Raw genomic sequence first — 26,373 nt, forward strand, 5'->3', positions numbered from 1 at the left:
ACCCACCCGTGTCCCAGCTCCTCTCACCCTTTCTGCTTCCCGCCAGGGTTCAAGCCCCTCCCTTGGCCTGCTTCCCGGTCCCCCATCTTCCTTCCTTTGTTCAGCCAAATCCTTCTTGTCACCACTGCCAGTTTCTCCCTGGGGCCCCTTACCATCCCAGACAGAACCCATTCCGCCTTCCTCTGGCAGGTGTTTACACCCGTTTCAGATGGATCTTAATCCCAACCATGCCGCCTTATGTTAGTGCAGTGACTACAGCTCACCAAAGTCCCCTGTAGCCACCATCTCATTTAATTTCACCCAAGTTCCTCCCTGCAGACCTCCTGTTCATGGCTCTAACTGCCCCCTAAGACTGCAAACACAATGTCTGAACATACTTCATAACTGAGAATTTCCTCAAAACAGCCCTCTGGGAAGGGCCTTATCATTTCATTTTGCAGATGAGGAAACAGACGTTCAGAGAGGTGGAAAGTGGCTGGGCTGGATCCACAGCTCAGGACTCTGATTCTCTGTCCCATGCTTCTCAAGGATTCATGGTGTTCCCTGAGTCCTGCCTAGGATCAGACTCATTTCTGTATTCCTGAGCTATCCTTTGCTTGGACAAATATGGTATCCTGAACTCAGGGGACCAGGAGGGTTTGCTGGCTTAAAAAATGAATTCATCAGGGCCTAGAATCATCACCCTCGTAAGTGCCTCCTTCAGGATACCACAGTGCCAGCCCCTGTCCCCTCCCTTTATCTTTGCATGGAAGAGACGGGCAGAGCTGGGCCCTTTAGGGTCTGAGGTTCAACTGAAGCCTCAGCAGAACCGATAAACCATGTTTCTTGTTTGCCACACAGAAATGGGGCAGTCTCTACCTCTCGTTGTCCCAACCTGGCCCCGGCAGGGTGAATGCAGCACCTCCTCCCAGGAAGCGCCCAAGGAGGCTCCAAGGGACCTGGACAGGGCAGAGGATTCCCTGGGCAGGGAGCAGTGCAGGACAGCCAGGAGCGCTGGGTGCTGAGTCAGCCGCTGGGGGCTCACTGCCTGCAGGGACACTCCCTCCGTTCCCAAGAGCTCCAAACCCTTCTGACAAGCTGCGTCCTCTCCAAATGGGTTTCTCAATAGGCTTTGGCCTGAGTGAGTGATTTCTTTCCAGAACAGGAACACACCCCTGCCTTCTAGCCCAGGCCACTCACAGCTCCCCTCTCCAGTGGCAATGACAGTTGTCAATTCTTGGCTGCTTACTTTGGAATGCATGGGGCGGGCGGGTCTCGTGACATTTTATATTGTATTCCCTCACCGTGCTAATCTTTTCACATGCCCATCTCCCCAGCTACACATTTTGGAGAGCAGGGGCTGTATTTTAAACACCTTCGTGTTCTCTGTGCCTGCCACATAGTAGGCACTCATGGGCATTTGTGAGTGAATAAATAAATACATGAATGAATGAAGTTAAAATTGTGGAAAGCTTCAGTTAATAGTTTGCAGAAGTCACTTTAATTCCTTCTGCAAAAAGGGGTCTATTAGTTTGCTAATGAGTAGAATTGTGTAAACTTTGAGTATCTTTCTCATAAACATAACTCTTTAAATGGTGTCTAGTCGTTTGATTATTCAAAAATTGAGATACAATTCACATACCATAAAATTCACAGGGTTGTGGAAGCATCCCAATGATGTAATTCCAGAACATGTGTATCACTCTGAAAAGAAATCCTGTACCCATTAGCAATCACTCCACATTCCCTTCCCTCCAGCCCCTGGCAGCCACTGATTCATCTACTTTCCATCTCTATAAATTTGCCTTATCTGGACATTTCATAAAAATGGAATCACCCACCATATGTCCTTTTGTGTCTGGCTTCTTTCACTTAGCATAACATTTTTCATCATTTGCACTAAAAAGATCAGCGTTTCGTGGTGTTTCTCACAGCACCTTCATGCCCAGGCCACAATGCCTGTGAGATCATGCAGCTTGGAGCTGGCCACTCTGAGCCATCAGGGCAGTGTGGGGTCCAGCAGCAGATGTCCGTGACTGGGCAGTGCAGGGACTCAGATGGGAGAGGTAGCCACAACATGGGCAGTCTGGGGTCAGCGGCAGAACCAGAAATCAGAAACAGAAGGCACATGGGACGGCACTCAATATTACTCCCCCAGGAACAGCTGCCTGAAAATACAATTCTCTGGTGGTGAGAGAGGCGTGTCAAGGGCCACCAGCCCTGAGTCTAAAGGCTCTGAGTCTGCAGGGAGAGTCCCATTTCTGAGATGATCTCAAAGCTCAGCAGAGGGTGCAAGTCCCAAGGGCTTAGCTGGTTCCAATCTAGGGGTGGAGAACAGGCAGTGGCCATCCCAACTGCTTTCCCACCCTCTCTGCCTAAGGCAAGCCTCCTTTCTATAGGGCTTCAGTTCCTCATAGGGAGTCCCAACAGGCTGAGCAGAGCCAAGCATGCTTTGGTCGTGTACAGTTTGCGCACAGATAGATCAACTAATTAGTTAATCCCCTTTTTGTCTTTTTGTATTTTTAACTTGATTTATTCCACAGCAGATTTGAGGTAACTTACAAAAACAAAATAGGAACGCAAATTTAAAATGAAAAATCAACCCAGGGGAAATGAAAGACCAGAAGGGATGGAAGAAGATGGATAAGTCACTTAGAAGGCCCCACATGGGAGCTCTCTTGGGGCCATGGATTTAGTATACAGCAGGCAGAGGAAGAAGGGCAACACAGTTAGCTGCACAATCTCCATGTTCTGACGATACACAGGCCAGTTCCTCAGAAAAAGCAAAGCTCTTCTTGGCACTAAGATCTGAAGGAAATTTCTTCCATGCTGTTTTAAGTAGGGAGCCTTCCATGAAGTCATCCTCCCAATACTTCCAAGGCTCTGACATCCAGCACTGAACTAGGCAATTGGCTCTCCCAGCATCTCAGAAGGCCAGGTGGGCCCCACCCTTTAAGTCATTAACTCCTGTTTGGGAAACATTGTGCCATTTGGTGACCACCATTACAAGTTTTGTCAGAAATAATGCCATCATATTGTATTGCTATTTATGTAACAGTTTAATTTACTTTGACTTGAATTTGACTTGTTTAAACATTGCTTCTTCCTAAACAATAGGGACCACAGGAGAAACTGCCGACTAGCGTTTTTTATTGAATTAAATAAGTAATTTTACTATTCAGTTAAAGAACTTCCAGCATGTTCTCCTAAAATCAGCTCATCTTCTACTCGTGGTTTATGTCCTGAACTTGGGAAATCGGCCTGCCCCTCATCTCCTCCACCTGGAGAGCTCTCAGCCTGGCTTCCTCATCACATCACGCAAGCTTAGAGCTAGAGGGTGTTTAAGCAGGGTCTGAAGCCCACGTTTGACAGGTGAAGATGCTGGGCCCAAGGAAGAGAAGGGATTCGCTCAAGACCACAAGGCCAGTGACAGGACAGGCATCAGTACTGCCCAGAAACAGTGTCAGGGCCGGTGGACATTTAGATGTAACCAAAGGCTGAAACTCACCAAAGGAGTCTAACAGGAAAGGACTGTGGGCAGAGAGGCACGGGGCCTCACCCAACTCAGGGCAAGCCTGGTGGGGGCAGGGTAAACCCAGAAAACAGTCATGGGATGGTAATCCCGAGTTCAGGATGACGGTCACTCCTGGGAGCACAGGAGAAAGGGACCCACATTGTGGAAGCGATGCAGGGCTTCCACTGTATTTGACAAGTTTTTTTTTTTTTTTTAGCAGGGTGGTGAGTTCACTAGTGTTATATTATCATGCATTTTATTGCTGCTTGGCCGAAATATTTTGAAAATTTTTTATCTTTGTTAAATATATGAATAACTCCAAGACTCCTTTAACAAGTGTGTTTTCTCTCTGCTAAGATGACAGTCTCTACCGCATCTCAAGTGGTTTAACCAAAGGGGAGAAGAAATGACTGATTTCCACAAGAGACATGCCCCAGCTGGGGAGCTTCTGTCACCTCTCCCTCCACTCCCAAAGCCTGTGACATGTGGGGGGTGGATCTGAGCATGATTGTACCTGACCAAGGTGCAGTCCATTTCAGACAGGGCATGGTGTCATGGTTGGCATGGCTCATACAAACCCATGGTCTAGGAGGAGACTTAGAGCACCCCAAGTGGAACCATGTGGGCTCCACTGATGAATGCCGCAGCAGGGCAATGGGCAGTGCTATAGAACTAAGCCCCCAACGAACATCTTTGTTCCCCACCTGCACAAAGGACGTGTCTTGGCATGCATATTTTTGCAAACAGCAGACTATCCCATTCAGTTAAAGGCAGGGTAGGATGTACTTTGAGATTTCCAGGAGGGATGCACAGAGTCTCAGAGTCTAGGGGTTGAAGGGACTGCCGAGGGCACTGGCCCAAGCTCCCATTCGAGACTCCAGCCTTCCTTAGGGGCTGCTCTCAGGAGGCCACTCACTGCCGGAGGCAATAGCAATTACTTTTTTTTTTTTTTTAAACAGGTTATAGGAAGTGGGGAAGATTGGGAGACTTCTTTTTTTTGAGATGGAGTCTCACTATGTTGCCCAGGCTGGTCTCAAACTCCTGGCCTCAAATGATCCTCCCGCCTCAGCATCCTGAGTATCTCAGATTACAGACTTGTGCTACTGCACCTGCTCAATTTTTGTTTTTCTAAAAAGGGTATCACCCTATGTACATTCCTCAGCACTCAGCCTTCCTCATGGACAGTCTTTCTAGGCTATAGGCCAACAGGTTTTGAGCAGTTATCCTGTACCAGGCACAGTTATAAGCACCTCACATAATTAACTCAGTTACTGCTCCTAACAAGCTTAAAGGGCAGGCACTACCGCAATCCCTACTTTACCAAAGAGGAGTGTGATGGCCAGAGGGTCAAGCAACACAGTTTGTAAGTGGTGGGATCTGGATCTGAACCCTGGCTGTCTGTCTTCAGACCCTGTGCTCCTAACCACTCTACCATACTGCCTTTCTAAACAGAGAGACAGGATCTGTCTCAATCTTGTTACAGCTGAATGATGGACCATGGTTTGGATGGAATACCTTTAAATTTACTGTTAAGTTTGTATATTTTTTCTAATTTTTCCTACTAGAATTTTGCCGTAAACATCCTTTTCACACATATCTTTACAGACTGATGCATTGTTCCATAGGCCGGATTCCCAGAAGTGGAAACATGGGTCAGTGTGTGTGTTTTCGGTGAAAACACCTGTGGGGCCTATTGTTTGGGCCATCGTCCTAATAATGAGCCACGTCATTTTCACTCACTGGTTTTGATTCTGTCCCAAGAACCACACAGAACATCTCTGACCCTTTTTCTCCAGGCAACCCTTGGGGTAGTTGAGGACACAAGTCTGCCTCTCAAGTATTCTGTTACCCAGTTTCTTCAAAAGTTCCTCTGACAAGGGCTGCATGTTCCTGAGGACTGGTCCAGATACCTCTTAAAGTGCAGCACTGCCTGGGGTGATCTGGCTTATGCCCCTTGCTCCCCATTCAAAGACACACAGAGAGGAACGTTGACAGTGCACAGGAGATACCGACAGTGTTTCCTGACATCCACGGTGCACAGGAGAGAACCGAGTAGGTAGGATTCAGACTTCTCATCTTCACCTCTCCCAAATCACACACATGCCTTCCTGAGAAAGAGGCCCTTTGTGAGGTATTAAAGACCAGCCAAATTCTACTCCTACATCATAAGAAACTGGAGTTCGCTCTTTAATTAGAGAAGATGCCAATGGCTTTGGAACTGGACAGGCTTCTAAGCATCTTCTAGTTCAGTGTCTTCTTTTACAAAAGAGCCCTGAAGGGCAATGACCGCACCAGGCTCACATGTCGTTGGGTGCGTGGCAGCATTTCCCTAAGCTGAGACCAGGGTCACTGGTGGGTGCATTTCCCCAGCTCTCTCTGCCTGCTGGTTCCTAGGAACCATCTTACTAGAAAGGCGTAGTGTAAATATTTTGCTAAGCAGCCAAGAGAGGAAACTTACCCAGGCTGAGCTGCCCTGTGCTGGGCGCTGGCCATGGACACAATGCTCAATGAGGGCCATTATCTGGGAAGGGAGGGCTGTTTGTTCCGCTGCGGGACGGTGCCAGAGCCCGGAGCCACCAGGCTTGCCACTCTGGCTGCCACACAGAAGAGTCTCCTTGCGCTCAGCAGACTCTGTGGTTATGCAATGCCGGGCCAGGAGGTTAACTCTCCCTCGGCCAGGAGCCAAGCCTTGTTCCTTCCTGCCTAAGCATGTCCATCTGAAAATGCTGAAAGTTGAGGGCCTCAGTGTTTGCAAAATGTGCTCGGGCCCTGAACCTGCTGGTTTATTCCAAAGGGCCTAGTGTTGAGGAGCTGGTGTGCCCATCCTTGTGGCTCCTGGCAGCCTCCTACCGAGGCCCAGTGCTCTGACAGCAGTGTCTGCCCGCCATCCTCGGGCACCACTCACAGGCCTTGCAACCCTTTGCCTGGGTGCCCCTATCCCGTTCTTTCCCTTTCGGTGGTGTCTGGTCTAAGTACTTTCTTAATCCCGAGTTCTACTCACTTCTTCAAAGCCTTCCCTGACCACCCCAGGCCCCAGTGACCTGAGCTCAAGGATGAGTTTCCCAAGCCAAAAGGGACCTTGGAAGTTATCTATCCAGCTGGCCTATTTTCCAGATGAGGAAACTGAGGCTTGAAGAAGTTGACTAGTCTGAGAGAAGACTGAACAGGTGTGTCAGCCTGGCTCCTCTCTCAGAACTCTTTCTCTTATACCGCATGTCCCATCTGTCAGCAAATCATGTTCCTTGACCTCAAAATGGAGCTGGAATCAGACCCCTTACCATGGCCCCCGCAGCTGCCGCCCTGGTGTGCGACTCTATCACCTCCTGATCTGTCACGTCACTGCCTCCTAGCTGGCCTCGGGCTGCTGCCCCCACCCCCTCCAGGGCAGCCTCCACAGCCTCCTTCGGCAGGACAGCCCACTCCTCTGCTCAGGTCTTCCAGGGCTTCTGGGTGTTGCACCTGCCTCTCCCTTCCAGCCTCCTCTGCTCCTGTGCCCCCGCCCCCACTCCTCCAGCCACACCAGCTTCCTTGCTGTTCCCACTAGGCTGATCTTGCCTCCACCTGGAATACTCTTCTCTGATACCCCCAGCACTTGCTCCTCGCCTCCCTCCGGTCTTTACTCTCCACCCGTCCTGACTGCCTGATTTCTAAACCTCGACAACTTGCCAGCCCCCGTGCCCCCTATTCCTTTCCTGACTGCCGCCTTGTCACATGCTATGTATGTTACTTAAGAAGATAATATATTTACATTTATTTTACATACACTTATGTATTTAAGATCTCACAAAATATACAGTCTATAGAGAGTGTGCATGTGTGTATAGTGACGACATGTTTGTCTATTTCCCTACCAGAATGTAACTCCAAGAGACAGGTGTTTTGTGCTTTGTCACCCAGAATGGTGCTTGGCCCCTTATGTCTAAGTAGGGCCGAAGGTAAGGATGACCTACCTCTTTAATGATGGATGAGGATGGTGATGGTGGCTGGGGTGTCACCTGACTGGTATGGGTGTTAGGAGTGGGGGAAGGAATGAGTTTGGTGGCATATGTAGGCTCAGCAGAGGGAGAGCCAGGGCTCCAGGGAGGTCAGCTGGGAGGCTGTCCGAATGCTATATTTTTGGATCCATATGGAAGAAACACCCAGACTCCTGGGCCTCAGTCCCCCACCCCCAACCAGCCCTGGTAGAGTAGCTCCAAAATAGGAAATTCGCAGAGGTAGCCCCAGAGAGGCTGCTCAGATTAGGCTGCAGTGAGCACCCAGGCATGGCTGGCCACTCCCTGGTTTTAGGCATCCTGAATCTGCACATCTAGGAATCTCCATCTCCATGTTTCAAGCTCTCTAGTAGGGGACTCAAAGGCCCTGCAGGGGTTTGGGGGCTGCAGCTGAGTTCCTTTGAACAAGCTTTAGTCCCAAGAATATCTGTTGAATGAATAAAAGAAATGGAAAGAAAGGGGGAAAGGTGCTAAGGCAGACACAGGAGAGGAAGACAAAGGCTTGGGAGCACTGAAATGATCCCAGGGAGGCATGCCAAACAGAGCCCGAACAGAGGCAAGACAGCAGGGCTTGGCCTGACAGGTGGCACAGGTGGGTCCAGTTTCCACTCGCTCTCCCACACCTGCAGCTACACTGGCCGGGAGCACAAACCTCAAGCAAACAGAAACTCGTGATTTCAGTTTTAGTTTGATTGACATTTTTATTTACCCGTGACATAATTTCTTTTAGGATAGCTGGCTTTATTCTAAAGAGCGGCCCAAACTAAGTGGCCTAGGTGACTGGCTGTTCAAATCTCCCTTTTCTGATCCTCCTGTCCTGCCCTACCTCTCCTCTCACCTGTCTGAGCACTTCTCTGACTCTTCCATCCAAGCCTTTTCTTCCTAGATGCCTGTACTCAGTCCTCAAGCTTTGGTCTCTAATCCCCTGCTTTTCTCTCTCTGCACTGCTCGCCTTGACTTGGTAGCAGCTTCCACAGCTGCACACATCACCTGCCCCGCCCAGCACGCCCCAATCCTGCATTTCCAGCAGCTCTCACATCAGTATGCTTAGCGCCCCACTCATCTTTTCACCCCTCTGTCTCTGGTAAACCTTCAGGCTTACAACACTAGCGCTACCTCTAAACTCCACTCTCCTTTGTCCTCATAGCACCCATTCACCCAGTCACTCACCCTCCACCCCTACCCTTTCCCTCAAGCAAACAGAAACCCTCATTTGTTCAACAATTACTGACCAACCACTACTGTGCACCAGGCAGTGCTGGGTACAGGAGGCATTCACCTTGGCCTGTTCTTCTTCCACCTGCGGCACCTCCAGGACCACCCGAGGCCCTGAGATTGGGAGAGGAAGCCTGTTCCATAACTGGTCAGCCCTACACCTGCAAGTAATTGACAGTGTGACCCTGGGCAAGTCACTTGCCACGTCTGAGCTTGGGTGTTCCCATCTGCCCTCTGGGAGGATGATTCATTCCCGCCTCACCTGTCCCCCGTCCAGCTGGGAAAGGCATCACCCGGCTTCCTACAGGTGACATCAGTCTGAATAATACTTGTGGTGCACCCATAGCCATGGTGCAGCCTCTTCCTCCCACAGACCATGGCCTTGACCCCCTTCGGCCTCCTGGCCTCCAGTATGGGACAGAGCCCTGGAATCTGCATTTTAAAGAAACTCAAGGTAATTCTGTTATGGGAGGGTGTGTGGACTACACGTGGAGAAATTCTGGCTCACAGGATAAAGTCTAAGCTTCCTCACCACCCCCAACTCATTGATGAAACCTTCGCCCTGCTTTCCAGCATTGGCCCCCTCTGTCTCCAAAGGAAGGGCCTGCAGCTGTGGCCAGACTGGTCTGTCCACTCCCCACCCTGAGCCCTGCAATGGGCCTGCTCTTCTTCTTCTTTTGTTTTGTTTTGTTTTCTTCGAGACAGGGTCTTGCTGTGTCCCTCAGGCTGCAGTGCAGTGGTATAATCACAGTTCACTGCAGCCCCCATCTTCTGGGCTCAAGCCATCCATCCATCTCAGCCTCAATATTTAGGACTACAGGAGTATGACCACTACCCCTGGCTAAATTTTTATTTTTCTGGTTTTTGAGATGAGGTCTCACTACCTTGCCCGTTCTAGTCTCAAACTCCCCGGCTCAGGTGATCCTCCTGCCTCAGCCTCCCAAGCAGCTGGGATTACAGGCCTAAGCCCCCAGGCCTGGTCAGGCGTGCTCTTCTCTTATGATTTCCCCAACTTGGAAAGACCTCCTGACCTCCCCATCTCTGCAAGTCTCTTTCCCACCCTGCAACATCCAACTCAAATGCCTTCACCTTCCTCTATCAAGCTCAGAATCGCCACTCGACATGAGTTAGGGCCAAACACACGGGCCATCATCATTTCCTGCCTGGATTGCTGGCTGGGTTTTGACTGGCTCATATCCTAGCTTCCTAAGCTGACGGTGAGCTCCCTGAGGCCAACCATCCATCTTGCAGATCCTTGTGTTCAATAACAAATGCTGAGCACCTGCAGAAACTTATACAGCACCCTGCTGGGTGTACAGAAGAGGAAGGCCGAATCCCTGCCTAGAGGGGAGCCCCTCTCATGGAGAGACAGACGGAACTTGCATATATGACCAGGGTAGAAATAAAGACAGGGTACCACAGAATCCCAGAGTAAGGGTCCTAATGCCATGGGGGAGGGGCACTCAGGGGGCAGGGAAGGAAAACGCAGAAAGAGGGGGCAGCACACTCAAAGGATTAAAGTGTGACATGTTCTGCACAAGAGCAGGGGTGGGGGAGGAAGAAGGATGGAGATAACGGGAACAGGCTGGACTGGGAATGCTGAGCTAAGGGTCTGGATTCATCCTGTAGGTCAAGGGTTAGCAAATCCAGCCGGCTGCCTGTTTTCGTACATAAAATTTTACTGGAACACAACCACGCCCATTTTTTACATATTATCTGTGGTTGCTTCCAGGCTGCAATGACAAAGTCAAGAGAGACTATATGGCCGGCAAATCTTCAAATACTATCTGGCCATTCAGAGTAAAAGAATGCTCATTCCTGCTATAGACATTGGAAACTACGGGTGGATTTTAAGCAGCAGATAGCAGGGTCAGATTTGTGTTTCACGTTTCTGTCACTCTCGGATCATGCTGGGATGTGCTGGAGCAGGCAAGCCAGGGGAAAGGGAAGGTGGCTGGGAGGCTGGTACAGTTGTCCAGGTAGGGGATGGAGATCAACAACAACATTGCTGTTTTTTATTAAGAGATTCATTAAGAGTTGCTATGTGCCCACACTGGGCTGTGCCCTTTACACATATTCATTTAATCTGCAGAGTAACTGCTGGATATGGCTACAGTTGTTATCTCCATCCTACTGATGAGGCACAGAGAAGTGAAGTCACTTGCCCGAGGTCACGCAGCCAGTATGCGACAGAGCCCGGATGCAAACCCAGTGGTCCAAACCTGAGCTGGGGCCCTCAGTGCCAAGCTCCAGGGCTTCAGGGTCGAGCATGTTTTTGGCAACAGATCCCTTCGAGCCTCCCTGGGAATACACAGAACACAAATCCTCTAAAGGAGAAAATCTACCCCAGCCGAGTCAGGCAGGAAGTGGGAGGCAGCAGTGTGGCTATTTTGGAGAAGCGACACGAGAAACCACGAAACTTCCTACCTGTCCCGTTTTGCTCCCATCTGTCCTCGGAAACAAGGCTGCCCCTCTCTAAGATAAAAAGGTGTTTCTCCCCACACAGTGGCTCTGCCACTGGTGGTGGGAGACAGAGCACTAAGCTTAGCACACACTTGCTATTTTTAAAGGGCTATATAAACAAACAGGGCTATGTAAATAAGAAAAAAATGAGGTCATCCTTTTAAAACCTAAAAATGTCCCTTTTGTATGGGGTGAGCAGCACAACCTCAGAAAGCACAGGGGTTTTTCTATCCCCTTGAGGCTTCTCTAGCCCATTGCCTCCAAAAACCACCAGGCCTGGCTCTCTTCCTTGCACCCACTGAGTGAAGGGCAGGTGGCCTGGGAGTCAGGACTCCTGGGTTTCATTCCTGGGTCTGTGGGCTTTGCCTCGAATGCCTAAGGCCAATGTCCAATCCCAGCCACCACCGTCCAGGGACCCTGACATCCAACCCCACGCCGGTCTCTCACAAACACGGCCCATGCTCCAGGCCCTCCTCCTCCTGTGCCAGCCCTGGCTTGGCGAGCTGATTCTCCTGGCCCCTCTGCTGTCCTTTTTCCTCCCCACTGCCTCACACCTTGACCTGTTGAATGGCCACTGAGGCTCTCTGCCTGCCGATCAGAAGTGACGTGTATGCTCCCCACCCCCACTTCTCTGCACACATGTTTACCTTGCTCCATGCTCTTCTGCACCTTTTCTTCAAAGGCGCGGGCCAGAGGTCCTTAAAGCAGCCCCAGGAGCTGAGTTTGCTCATCAACAACTGCTAGGAGGCTTCCCAAGCCTCGCCGGAAGCTCACATGGCCTCCCTGGGTTGCAAGAGTACTATTTCCGCTACTGACTGCATTCTCCACAGCATCACCGCAACTTCTCCCCTCCCCATCTCTCCTCCTTCCTCCTCTGCCTCCAACTGTCAGCATCCGTGGCCCCTCCATTATCCTCAAGTACAAAAATGAGAACCACCAATATTTGCTGAAGGGGTAGTCTCCAAATTGTGTTCCATGAAAGTGTTTCGGAGGCTCTCCAACTGTTCCATGAGAATGTTATTCTAAAAGTACAGTTTGACTCCTATTTTAACAGAAAACGAGCATGTACACACATTCAAACATGCTCTGTAGCACGTGGGAACATACTGAATACAGCCAACAAGTGCTGCCGGTTTGATTTGGTTTCTGCAGACCTCAGATTAAGGTCTGGGTAGATCTTGACCTTCACTGTTGAAATGTATCTTCAGTTAGGAAGAGTGGAGCTCTTTACTGGGTATCTTTGTGTTGTCATTTTTTAAATTCAGGACTTTATATGCGCACATAAAACCATACAAGCAAGTACACTCTGAAGCTTTCAATGATAAGACAATGTATTATGTGGATTATCATGAAAATATCATAAATGATTTTGGGGCTTCCTGTCTGACTTGTGTGTGTAATAGGAAGGAATTTAAGCAGTTGTTTGATATTGTCACTGATGCAAACCAGAATTCCCTTCTACTCCTCCCCAAATGTCCAGATAATGTTGAACTGAAGACCATTCTGTGGCTTTAAGGCAAGCTGTTAACAATCTGTCACCATTCACGTCATGTTATGGATGTGATTTAGAATTCCTTGGCCAGGCGCGGTGGCTCACGCCTGTAATCCCAGCACTTTGGGAGGCCGAGGTGGGCGGATCACAAGGTCAGGAGTTTGAGACCAGCCCATCTCTACTAAACCCCATCTCTACTAAAAATACAAAAATTAGCCGGCATGGTGGCACGCGCCTGTAAGCCCAGCTATTCGGGAGGCTGAGGCAGGAGAATAGCTTGAACCTGGGAGGCAGAGATTGCAGTGAGCCGAGATCATGCCATTGCACTCCAGCCTGGGTGACAGAGCGAGACTCCACCTCAAAAAAAAAAAAAAAAAAAAAAAAAAAAGAATTCCTTAATACTTTGCAGCCAAGTTAAACGAAACAAGAAAGAAAAAGGAATATTAGATATTGCAGCTGATACAGCAAGCAATACAATGATGATCTAGGGCAGAGGTCAGCAAACTTCTTCTGTAAAGGGCCAAATAGTAAGAACTTTAGACTTTGTGAAACAGACAGTCTCAAGCAGCCATAGATAATGCATTAAAAAAATGGTGTGGCTATGTTCCAATAAAACTTTACAGAATCAGGCAGCAGCCTGGATTAGGCCCACAGGCAATAGTTTGCCAATTCCTGATCTAGAACCTCAGATTTCAATGTGTTTGTGCATCAGAACAGAGGCATTGCTAATAACATAATAAATATAACTTTCATAATAAATAATAAATAAATGTTAAAAACTTGACAGCCAGGTGTGGTGGTCCATGTCTGTACTCCTAGCTACTCAGGAAGCTGAGGTAGGAGGATCCCTTGAGCCCAGGAGTTTGAGGCTGCAGTGAGCTATGATCACACCACTATACTCTAGCCTGGGCAACAGAGCAAGACAGTATATATTAAAAAAAAATAAAGTCTTTTGCATCTGACTTAAATTAGAGTAAGTCTAAATGGCAATAATTTGGAGATAAGAAATAGGAATAAAAATGAGAATTTTTAAACAATGTTAAAAATTTGAACTTAAAAAATAAATGTATTCATAAACCATCACTTTAACCTGTTTTATATACTGACATTCCATGCAAGATTTGGCTTTTAAAAATAGCTTCTAAGACTATAAATTTTGAAAATTGCTCAAGTTTCTCGTTGCTGAGAAATTGCTTCCATATCCATTTTCAAATGAGATCTGTCCTCTGGTTTCTCATTCAGAAAGCATATTGATTCTGGAGAAAGCCCCACTTCAGGCCCTTCTGAAGAGCGGCTGTGACTCCATGTTTCCCTGCCCTCAGTAATTCCACACATAGCTGTGCCCAAGCCTCCAATGGTGCTGATGGGCCACCCCACCCTCCCCAGTACCGGGGCGTTTGCAGCACTGCACGCCTCTGTCTTGTTCGGATGCCATATATCCCAGCTCCTCCCTGGTGGCTGGGAGGGCTGTGCCAGCAGTGGCCATGATCACCTGGACTCCAGCAGCACCAAGTCAGCACCTCATTAATCACAGGCACTTTCTTTCCCAGGGAGAACATAGGCAGAGGCAGGAACCAGGTTTCTCGCTGGAACTGACAGCTCATTTCCCTCTGGGCAAGTCCCATACTCTACAGATTCTTCCAAGCAGCTGGCTGAGCCCACACGGACAAACAGAGAGTCTGGGCATGAAGCGGGGGGAGGGGAGGGAAATGCCAAGTCTGCAGAGGACCCCCCCATCTGTACCCCATGGACAGTTCCCCCATATCTCTGGCTTGCATCTCTCAGAGGGCTCTGCTTCTGGACTAGTTCAAGTATCTGTTGTACACCTCATGGAATGAACCCAGATCCTGTCCTGAGACTGCTCCTGAGACCCCTAAATGGCTGTGATAGGCACAGAAGAAAATAAGTGCTAAGTTGAGGTACCAGGAAGTGCCCCAGGATGCCAAGCCAGGGGCATCCTGGGTCATTACAGCATGACCGATTCCTATGAACATGTAGACATTCCTGGGGAAGGGGTCATCCTTGGAGCTGTCATTGCTTTTCTTCAGGAAGCATCTTGGTGGAGAAAAAAGTGCTGGGTCTTTTGTAACCAGAAGCTCTGCCCCTTACCATCTGTGTAGCTGTCTTTAAACTACTGAACCTCTCTGTGCTCAGTTTCCTTATGTGCACAACAGGGGCAACAGGACCAGACTCACTGAGGTTTGGGAAGGACTCGAACCTGTCTGTAAAGTACCAACCATGTGGGCAGCAGCATTGGTCCCCGTGCTTCAGCCTGACCTCAGGGACGCAGCACTGGGGCCAGAGGGCAGGGCATGCAGATGGCACAGGGCTGCAACTGGGAGAGCAGGGTGGTGGCCCAACTGCCCACACATGCCAGAAGGGTGGCTCACATTTGGGGAGTCCTTGTTACGTGGCTGGCAAACATTCTAGGGGCCTTCCCCAGCAACCCTGTGAGGCAGGTATCACTACCAGCCTCATTTTGCAAGTGAGAAGGATGAGGCAGAGATGGAGCAATTTGCCTCTTAAACCAGTAAGTGCCTCACACAACCACTAAGAGTCGGGACTGGGATTTGAACTCAGGGTGGATCTACACTGTTAAGTACCACAACAAACATCCCCTCTCAAAATGAGGCGCCAATGCCCAGTTCTTCCTTGGAATCCAGGGAACGATTCCTTTACCTCCTCAGGAGAACCCTGGTCTAGGCCTAGGGCTGGTAGGCCCAAGCTGTCATATTGTGGGCAGAGGCCCAGGCTCCAGCCACCCCGAAGTCCAGGCAGCAACAGCGATGCCATCTCTGAGGGCTGCCTGTGGCCCCATCCCCTTCTCTATACAGTGAGGAAACTTCAGCTTTCAGCGAAGCAGAAGAGTCACTGCTCCTGGCATGCCAGGCTGGGAAATGTCACCTTGGAAATCACAGCTGGGCCCACAGACCCAAACACAGGATAGGATGAGCATCTCCAGGGCCCCAGAAGGAGGCCCTGGAGTCCCCAAGCCTTGGCTGCATCAGAATCAATGTAGATTCCTGGGTCCCCAACCCCCAAGAGTCTGATGCAGAGGGCACAGGTAGGCCAGAGAACTCCCTCCCTCCGTCTGTCCCTCCCTCCCTCCCTCCCTCCCTCCCTCCCTCCCTCCCTCCCTTCCTTCCTTTGTCATACCAGGCACCCTCTTTCTAATCCCCAGCTCTCTGGGTGATTATGGCTCTTCACACCAGAGAAAACATCCAAGGACTTGTTCTTGACCCAACGAGCTTCTAACACTGCACACCTAACCTGTACTGCAGCCTGAACATCTAGCCTGAAACCACAGCACATACCTGAAGATCTAAATGCATATATCAACATAAGCTGATACCAGGCCTCTCCCCAGGCCCATTTGATCACTATCTCGGGAGCTGGGGCCCTGCTATTGAAATTGCTGTAATTCCAAGAATCATTGCCCCAACTCCGACATCTTTTCAATTCTTCACAACTTGGGGGCAGGTGGGGTGAGAAAGGGGACTGCAGACCTGCTGCTATGTCTCTAACTCCCATGGTGCTCCTCTGACTAGGCATTGGGTGGGCAGTGGTGGTCTTCAGGCAAGAACCATTATGTGGGAGAAGAGGGTAGAGCTCTGGCTACCAGGAGCACACAGTTGGACTGGCTTGTGGAGGCTGTGGCCCCTGGAGAGAGGGCTGTGGCCCTTTGAGAGGAGCTGTTGTATCCTTTGCCAGGACAGAATGGAAACTGAGGAACTGGGAGGGGGCAGACTGCATTTCATGGGAGACAGCATGGGGAGCAGTAGCCAGTTGCTGGCACTCAGGGTCTCTACTCCTGACCAAGGAAGGTTGAGGACTTCCAGAACAACTTTCACAGAGGCATCAGAAAGGCAACGATAACACTAATAATAACAATAATACATTTTTCAGAGGAAGAACTAAGCAAGCTCATGCAAGACAGACCAACATGGCGCCTGGCAAGCATATTCAGCAACAGCCCCCATTTCCCACCTGTGCTGAAGGCACCACTTCCGATGACCAAAACTGAAACGCTGTTCTCTCTGAAAGCCAGCATTCATGTCCACTCCTGCGGCAGCCGCCCTCCTCCTAGGCGCCGCTCTTCCCACCGGAGGGGCGGGCTTGCTTGGCCAGGACCCTGCGAGGCTCCTCCATGAACTAGGTTGAGGCTGCTGGGTTTGTGCCTCGAATCCTGCAGGAGATGATTGAGAAACATGGTCAAAGAACTTTCTTGGTCAACTTTTTTAGACACAGAACAATCCCTGCCTGGTCCCTGGAGGACCCACCCCCCAACTGCTCCCAAGTGGCTTTACTTGGTGCAGGGCCTGATCCCCACACCCCCCTACTTTGTATTCAACACAACTTCTCTGAGCCTCTATTTCTTCACTAGTGTGGTAGGCAGAATTCTAAGATGGCCCTCAAGATTTCCGGCTCCCCTGGTGCACAGACCCTGCATAGACCCCAGGACTGTGAATAGGATGGATGGTTGGGTTATGTTACAGGGCACAACTGACCTTAAAAGAGGGAGATTATCCGGACCTGGCCTGGTATGAAAGCCCTTTAAAAACAGAATTTGCAGGAAATGCCATTCTGGTCACCAGCCTTGGGAAAGTATTTATGGCTAAGTCCTCAAAAGCAATTGCAACAAAAACAAAAATTGGCAAGTGGGCCTAATTAAACTAAAGAGTGTCTGCACAGCAAAAGAAACTATCAACAGAGTAAACAGACAACCTACAGAACGGGAGAAAATGTCTACAAACTGTGCGTCCAATGAAGATCTAATATTCAGAATCTATAAGGAACTTAAACAATTCAACAAGCAAAAACCAAATAATCCCATTAAAAAGTAGGCAAAGGACATGACTAGATACTTCTTAAAAGAAGACACACAAGTGGCCACCAAACATGAAAAAAATGTTCAACATCACTAATCATCAGAGAAATGCAAATCAAAACCACAGTGAGATACCATCTCACACCAGTCAGAATGTCTATTACTAAAAAGGCAAAAAAACAACAGATGCTGGCGAGACTGTGGAGAAAAGGGAATGCTTATACGCGGTTGGCAGGAATGTAAGGTAGCTCAGCCAGTGTGGAAAGCAGTTTGGAAATTTCTCAAAGAACTTCAAACAGAACGACCATTCGACCCAGAAATTCCATTACTGAGTATATACCCAAAGGAAAATAAGTTATTCTGCCAAAAAGACACACGCACTTGTATGTTCACTCCAGCACTATTCACAATAGCAAAGACATGGAATCAACCTACATGCCCATGGGTGGTGGATGAGGTAAAGAAAATGTAATGCATATACACCATGGAATATTACGTAGTCATAAAAAAGAACAAAATCATGTCCTTGACAGCATCATGGATGCACCTGGAGGCCATTATCCTAAGAGAATTAACACAGGCACAGAAAATCAAATGCCATGTGTTTTCACCTATAAGCAGGAGCTAAACATTGGGTACACATGGACATAAAGATGTGAACGACAGACACTAGTAACTACTGGGTGGGGGAGAGAGAGGGAGGGACAAGGGCTGAAAAACTACCTAGTGAGTACTATGCTCACCACCTGGGTGACAGGATCATTCTACTCCAAACCTCAGCATCATACAATGTACCCAAACCTGCACACGTACCCCCAAATCTAATAGAAAAGTTGGAATTATTTTTAAAAAGCAGAGTTTTCTCTGGCTAATCACAGGAGAGGAAGTCAGAGAGATTTGGGTCTGGAGAACGCTTCACCATACCCTCACCGCCTTGAAGATGGAGGATTGTATGGAAAGGATTGGCCTGCAGCTTCCAGGAGCTGACGGCAACCCCGGCTGATGACCAGCAAAAAACAGGACCTCAGTCCTACCATTGTAGGGAACTCAGTCTTGTCAATACCTTGAATGAGCTTGGAAAGCAGAATGTTCCCCAGAGCTTCCAGATGAGAACCTGACCCACCACCCTGATTCAGCCCTGAGCAGAGAATCCAGCCACTCTGTACCAGACTTCTGCCCTGCAGATCCGTGAGCTAACAAATGGGTGTTATTCTAAGTCACTAAATTGGAGGTGATTTGTTATGCAGCAAGAGAAAACTAATACAGCCTGGAAAAGTGACTCATATTCAGGCATGGGTGGCAATGAAATACAATAATAGACATAAAAGCATATTGTATTCCCCAAATCACAAAATAAAACAGGCCAAGGGAGGCCTGTTTCAGGGCAGGAGCCCAACAGTGATTCCTGAATGAATACGCAAATGAGTATCGGTTTTTAATAATCAACTTGCCAGGCTGTTGTAAGGATCCAATAAGGAAATACAGAGGAAGGTGCTTTGTAAACTAGAAAGCCGAAGTTGTTTCAGTCAGCGATGGCATGGTGTGTCATATCCATGCCGTGCTCTTTGGAGGATGCTCTGGTTTGCCTGCTGCAGGCAGTGTGGTGGGATGGATGAGAATGTGGCTTCCAGGGCCAGGCATACCTGGTTCAAATCCAGCTCTTCCACTTCTGACATCTGCAGGTTGAGAAAGTTGCATTGCCTTGCTGTGCCTGGCAAGCGGGGCTAAGAATGGTGAGTGCCTTCCAGGGCCCGTACTTTAATGAGTCCGTATGTGAAAAAAGGTTGGAACAATGCCTGGCACGGCCCACGTAACTGCTCTGAATATTATCTCAGAATGGAACCCAATAATCTGGGTCTGGAGTAACCTGCACACAGGCCTGGGGCACTGTTACCTTTCTCCTCTTGGGCACGCTGCTTTTTATTCACACAGCCTCAGAATCATGTTTGGCAACCATATCACACTGCCGATTCCTACAGAGCATACAGGTCATCGATGCCCCCCTGCTGTCCCCTTCCCAATGTACCTGCTGCTATGAAACCCAGCCAGCACCGTCCTACCCCCAGGGCAGCATCGCAGCACCACACAGTGGAGAGGCTTGCTCTGTGGCTCTGTCTATCAATCAGTTCCTGATTCTGCCGTCCTAACCCGCCCAACTTCTCACTACTCTGTGGGTTTCTATCCTCCCTGATCTGACCTCATGCCCTCCAATAGATTGCAGTTATTAATCAAAATGGCCGTGCTCTCTTCCTCCCAGTGTAGAAACACTCGCTTCTCAGAACACGCTATTCTACAAACACAATCTACAGTTTCCTACCTCCGAGCCTTGGCCCAGGCAGCCTCTTCTGCATGGAATGCTACTCCCCTCCCCCTGCAATCGTGCCTACCTGGCTGAATCCTGCCCATCTTCCCTCAGGAGGCTCAGCCAGCTCCCACAAAATTGGACCTAAGTTCTGCCTCTCCAGAATACCCAAAGCACATTTGCTGTGCCCCTCCTAATGTAAATAACAGCATCCACTGTGCTCAGCCACTGCTTAAAGCCCTTCTAGATTACATACAGCTCAGGCAGGGTCATTCAGACTCACTCCCTCATCCTGAGTATGACCCGTCACACACAGTCAGTGTGGAACAATTCTCTTTAGCGCCCAATTTGGTTGTTCATTCATTTAACAGATGTCCACTCAGTGCCTATTTTGGGTAGAGCCGGGTTGTAGGTGCCAGCGTTAATAGATGGCAAAGATTTAGTCTCTATCTTCAAGGGGAGCATGGAGTAGGGGTAGTCAATCTTGTTGGTGTCTGAATGTGTGAGAGAGAGAAAAAAGAAAGAGGATATTCAAAACAAAGGGAGTCGTGTAAGAAAAGACATATCTCTTGACCTCGTGATCCACCTGTCCCGGCCTCCGAAAGTGCTGGGATTACAGGCATGAGCCACCACGCCTGGCGGATCATGAGGTCAAGAGATCGAGACCATCCCAGCCAACATGGTGAAACCCAGTCTCTACTAAAAGTACAAAAATTAGCCAGGCGTAGTGGCGCATGCCTGCAGTCTTAGGTACTTGGGAGGGTGAGGCAGGAGAATCACTTGAACCTGGGAGACGGAGGTTGCAGTGAGCCGAGATTGTGCCACTGCACTCCAGCCTGGGTGACAGAGCGAGACTCCAACTCAAAGAAAAAAAAAAAAAGAAAGAAAAAAAGATAAAAAGAAGGGACAGAGGACCCCCAAATGGCCAGAATGTTCAAGAAAATTGCATGGTGTCCACATGGCTGGAGGTGAGGGGCGGTGACAGTGGGAGGTGCTGTGCAGGGACCGGGACATGAGGGTTTGACAGATGAAGTGGCCTGGACGTGGTGGTGGTGTGGAGTGAGGTCATTTTCATCAGTGAGGTCCTGCAGCCAGGATGAGGGGTGTGGCTTGAGGAGAAAGGATCAGGTGGAAGGAGAGAGACCTCTTCGGGCTGCGGGCGTGAGGCTGGTGTCACTGACTCTCCCCAGTCTCCTCCTCCGTGGCAGGTCAGAGGGCTGCCCACCACACCCACGTCCAGGTCACCAGAAAATGTCACACACACCTGAGGGCCTAGATGGCAAACTGAGCCCATTTATCTCCCTCTTCTCCCCACACAATGCCCCTGAAATAAAAGAAGAAATGTACAAATAAGAACAGATCCGCAGTAGCACCAGCTGGCCAGAAAGTCCGAGGGAAAACAGATGAGTGGGAGTGACAGGAAATCTAATCAGAGTGAAGCTGGCCTCACCCAGCCTGGCAGGGAGGGCCCACCTGCCAGGCACCCCAGGACTTGTGCAGAGCTCCTCCATGGCAGGGCGGGCTGGAGTGGGGTCCTGAAATCCGCCCCCCAAAAGAGTGGATCCTCTCAGTTTCCAAAAAGACCAAAGTGGGAGTTGGGCAGGGAGGTACTGGGAGCAGAAAGTACCTCCCCAGACACCCTTCTGCCTTCAACTGCATGACTTTATTATCCCAGGAGCCTCTCTCCCTGGCAAATGCTTGACTGTTCATCGCAGAAACCTCCTGAAGGACCCATCTACTCTTCAATCAACAGCTGGTGCCCTAGGATTCTCTGAATCCCTTGCCTGGCCTCAAAATCCCTCACCTCATGGCTTCCACCAGTCCTGGACTGCTGTATTCCTTACACAACCCTAACCAAGCCCCCACATTGACACACCCACCCCACCTTAAAGAGAACTGCCAGGCTTCAGAAAACCCAACCTTGCCTCCCCACTCCCAGACAGGCCAAACCCTCTGGAATCAGTGCCCTTCCTTTGGCAAGTGAGTAATAAACTCAGCTTTGCCTTACCAACAAGTTTGTAGATGATATCTGGGGAGCCGGCATTTGACAGTCTCTACAAAAATGCTTGGAATCAAATTGATATTCAACTTGATATCTGCATCATTTACAATAGGGCAAAGACCTCCGAGCGTGGAGGAAAAAGGGTTAAAACCCTTAGATCCTTTACTCAGCCAAGTCTCAAAGCCAAAGAGAAGTGTAAAATAGTATGCCACCCACCACCCACGCATCTTTTCTTAAAAAAAAAAAAAATTACTCGAGGAATTACTCCAAGGAAATAAGAATTGTACTAGAATAAGTAATTCAAAAAAGGACAAGATAGGATATACAAGAAACAGGGAGAAATAATAAAAGCAGAAAAAGGTGAAGTGAAGTCTAAACAAATGTTGATAATCATGATCCTATCTTGTTGGGAATTAGATACCATTTAATTCTTGACATCAATAGAGAAATCTGTGTAAAAACTAATCATTTCTAGAAGAAAAGCAAGATGCAAACCTTTTAAACCACTGTGTGGGGAGAGGAGAAGGGAGAAACAAAGAAAACTCTATTAATTTAGCCAAAAGTGGGAAAAGAAAAATTAAACAGGAAAGAAAAAGTATAACAAACAAAAGACATAAAATAAGATGACAAAAGACACAATAATATGAATAAATTAAATTACTTTAAGATATAAGATACCAGGCTGGATAAAAGGAAAAAAGCATTCAACTATATACTGTTTGGAAATAACACACTTACACTGGCAAAAACGATGGAAATCAAATAAATGGAAAAAAGGCAAATGGTAATGAAAATAATGCGAGAAAGCCAATATTAATATCAGACAAAATGCAAAAATGTTAATTAAATACACTAAACTGGGGCCTTTTATATTGCTAAAGAGTCTATTTCTCCAAGGAGATACAAAAATCATGAACTTTTACTCTCATCATAAACACAGAACCACAAAATGTATAAAATAAGACATTCTTGGACCACAAGGAGGAGGTAAAGAAAGAACAGGAAATGTCTTGAGCATTATTATTTGAAATTTGATGGTATAAGTAACCTCCAAAGAAGAATACAAAGGGTTTGAAGATGTAGTTAGTAAGTTTAACTTCATATACATTCAAGAAATAGAGAAAACACCTTTTTCTCAAATGTCCCTGTACTAGACTGCAAGAAAATCTCAAATTCCAAAATGCACTAATTGTACAGACCACAGCCTCAGTTCTTGATGAAATAAAATTAGACATTAACAAATAGCAAAAAATAAAAATACATAAACAAATGATGCACATGACAATTTAAAAATGCTTTTCTAAAAAAACTCTTGAATCAAAGAGGACAGCAACACTATCGTAGGATAATTATAAATGTACAACATTGAGAACCCTACTTTTCAAAATCTGTGTAGTGCAATCAAAGCTGCATTTAGAAGAAAATACAAAGCTTAGATGTTTTCATGATAAATTAACAAAGGTTGAAACTAAATGAGTTAAGCACATAACCCAAGAAACTAAAAAAGAATGAAATAAACCAAAGTAATCTAGGAGAAATGAATAAAGTTGAAAATAAAACGAGTAAATGAGAAAATGACAGCAACCACAACTATATATATACACACATATATACATATACAGCTGCATATATACGTATATGAATGTATATGTATGTATATATACATATACATATATATGTATGTATATATACATATACATATATATGTATATATACATATACATATATATGTATATATACATATACATATATATATATATATATAGCTGCAAGCTAAGCTTTCTGAGAAGACCAACAAAATGGACAAGTCGGTGGCAAATCTGACTAGCAGTAATAGGCAAAGTCGCAAATAAGCATTAAGAAAGGTGATGTAAACATATACATGAACATTTTGAAAAACTAGAGAGAATTTGATACGTAACTGTGTCAATGAATTTCCAAGTTGGTGATTTTCTAGAAAATTATAAATTGTAAAACTGAAGAAGAGGGAGAAAACCTAGGTAGACTCTAATAACTACAGAAGAGAAGGCTGTTGAAGATGGAATTCCAGATTAGCAGAGAAAGAATGCACTATGTAAATAAAAGCACTAGGACAACTGGCTACCTGTTTATTCATTCAACAAATATTTATTAAGAACCTACTATGCGTTGGGCGTTGTTCTGGGCACTGGGAATTCAGCAGTGAACAAAACAGAAAAGGTCCATGTCCTTATGGAGCTGAGAGTCTGGTGAGGGGAGATGAGTAACAAACAAACCCACAGGTAAAACAAACGGCATGGCAAATAGTGGCAGGTGTTATAATGAAAATTAAGCGGCAAAATGGGTACAGAATGAGGAAGGGTGGAGAATGCCATTTTAAATAGAATACATGCACCATAGACACACAGAAATGTATATGGATTAGAGATATAAACATCCTATAAAAGCAAGTTCATGAAAATACCAGAACTATTAAAATATTTCTATAATTTAGTGTTGGAAAATAACTCTTAAAGCCCGAATTGGACCTCAGTGCTCTTAATGGAAAAGATTAATAAATCTAATTACATAAAAATATTAAGCATTACATAAAACAAAAAAAAAAACAGTTAATCAACAGTTAAAAAGCAAATGACAGATTGGATAAAAATATTTGCAACATACATGAAAAAGGGTCAATATCCATAATACGTAATAAGCATCCACAAAACAGTAAGACATATAGCCAATAAAATGGAGAAAGAAAATTAACAGATCATTGCTTAAGAAATAAAAATGTCTAATAAAGATATGCAAAATGCTGGCCTCGTTAATAAAGAATATATTTTAAAATGTGGATCACTTGAGGTCGGGAGTTCAAGACTAGCCTGTCTGACATGGTGAAACCCCGTCTCTACTAAAAATACAAAAATTAGCTGAGCATGGTGGCACACGCCTGTAATCCCAGCTACTTGGGAGGCTGAGGCAGGAGAATCGCTTGAAACTGGAGGCAGAGGTTGCAGTGAGCCGAGATTGTGACATTGCACTCCAGCTTGGGCAACAAGGGTGAAACCCCATCTCAAAAAAAAAAAAAAAAATCAGTATCACCTTTTCCCATTTGGTTAGCAAAGAGGAAAGTGATTGCTACCATCAAGTGGTGGAGGGAGGAGTGGTCGTCAAATACTTCTCAAACACTACTAGTAGGGTATAGATGAGGAGAATCTTTTAACCATGTCTACCAAAATGTATGTTGACTTGGCAGCTTTGCAAGTGTGCACACACATCATCATACACAAACATACACACACATGCACACATAGGGATGATCACTGTAGCATTATTTTAACAGTGAGGTTGGATGCAGCCTTAATGACCATCAGCAGGAAATTGGTTTAATAAGTAAATGATGATAAATACACACAATGCAATAGTCATGGGAACATAACTTTTCTTAAAGATAAACATATACTCCTACCAATAATAGAGATTCATTGTGACTTTTTCTATGTGTCAAGCTTTGTCTATGTGACGTACAAGCTTCAGCGCTTCTCACGGGTAGTCTCCCTGCCCCCCTCCCTCAACAGTCGGCCGGGTGGAAGGTGCCACTTCTGCCCCCATTTTCCATCTGAGGCCTAGAGAGGTTAAAGCCTGACCAAGTAGTGAACCTTGGTCTGTTAGACTCTGGAGCCTGCACTCTCAGCTGTGACACACACTTCCTCTGAATGGGATGGTGAAAAGCAAAATCACAGACACACACCTATCTGTGTAGCTGTGATTGATGGAAAGGACCTGGGGGATGCAATCTTGTCCTGGAGGGGACTGCAGTATGGGTGGGGCTTGAAACATGCATTCTTGTTTCTACATTTCCATACTGTTCTTTTTTTAAGCAATAAGCTTGTATCACTTTTGTAATTTGAAAATGATATAAAAGTATAGAGACAGAAAGTAGAATAGGGGTTGTCTGGAGATGGGGCAGAGCAGAATGGGGGGGTCAGTGTTTAATAAGCACAGAACTTCAGTTTTACAAGATGAAAACAGTTAAGAGGCCAATATCTTAAGTGAAACAACTAAGAAACAGAAAATCAAATACTGCATATTCTCATTTATAAGTGGGATCTAAATAATGTGTACAGACGGACACAAAGTGTGGAATAATAGATGCTGGAAGCTCTGAAGTTGGGAGAGTGGGAGGGGCAAGGAATGAGAAATCACTTACTGGGTACAATGTACATTATTTGGGTGACAGTTGTACTAAAAGCCCACACTTCACCACTATGTAATATATCCACGTAACAAAACTGCATTTGTACCCCTTAAGTTTGTACAAAGAAAGAACAGAAAGAAAGAAAGAAAGAAAGAGAGAGAGAGAGAGAGAGAGAAAGGTGAAAGAAAGAAAGAAAGGAAGAAAGGAAGGAAGAGAAATAAAGAGGAAGGAAGGAAGGAGAGAGAAAGAAACAGGAAAAAGAAAGAAAGAAAAGAAAGAGAAAGAAAGAGAGAGAGAGAAAGAAAAGAAAGAAAGGAAGTAAGGAAGAAAAGGAAGAAAGAAAGAGAAAAGAAGAGATGGATGGTGGTGATGGGTGCACAACTTTATGAATGTATTTAACAACACTAAACTGTACATTTAAAAA

At 46.9% G+C, this 26,373-nt stretch overlaps 1 protein-coding gene across 5 annotated transcripts in view; it reads right to left on the reverse strand.

Moving 5' to 3' along the window:
* Positions 1 to 26,373, reverse strand: part of HIVEP3 (HIVEP zinc finger 3) — a 522,650-nt gene that overhangs the window by 105,752 nt on the left and 390,525 nt on the right. For all 5 annotated transcript variants that reach the window (XM_030823601.1, XM_030823604.1, XM_030823602.1 and 2 more), the window contains one exon: positions 16,643 to 16,841. The gene's annotated coding sequence lies outside the window, so the exon portion shown is untranslated. The remainder of the gene's footprint in view (positions 1 to 16,642; positions 16,842 to 26,373) is intronic.

This window comes from Nomascus leucogenys, chromosome 12 (assembly GCF_006542625.1).
Source record: "Nomascus leucogenys isolate Asia chromosome 12, Asia_NLE_v1, whole genome shotgun sequence".
Classification (NCBI taxonomy): Eukaryota; Metazoa; Chordata; class Mammalia; order Primates; family Hylobatidae; genus Nomascus; species Nomascus leucogenys.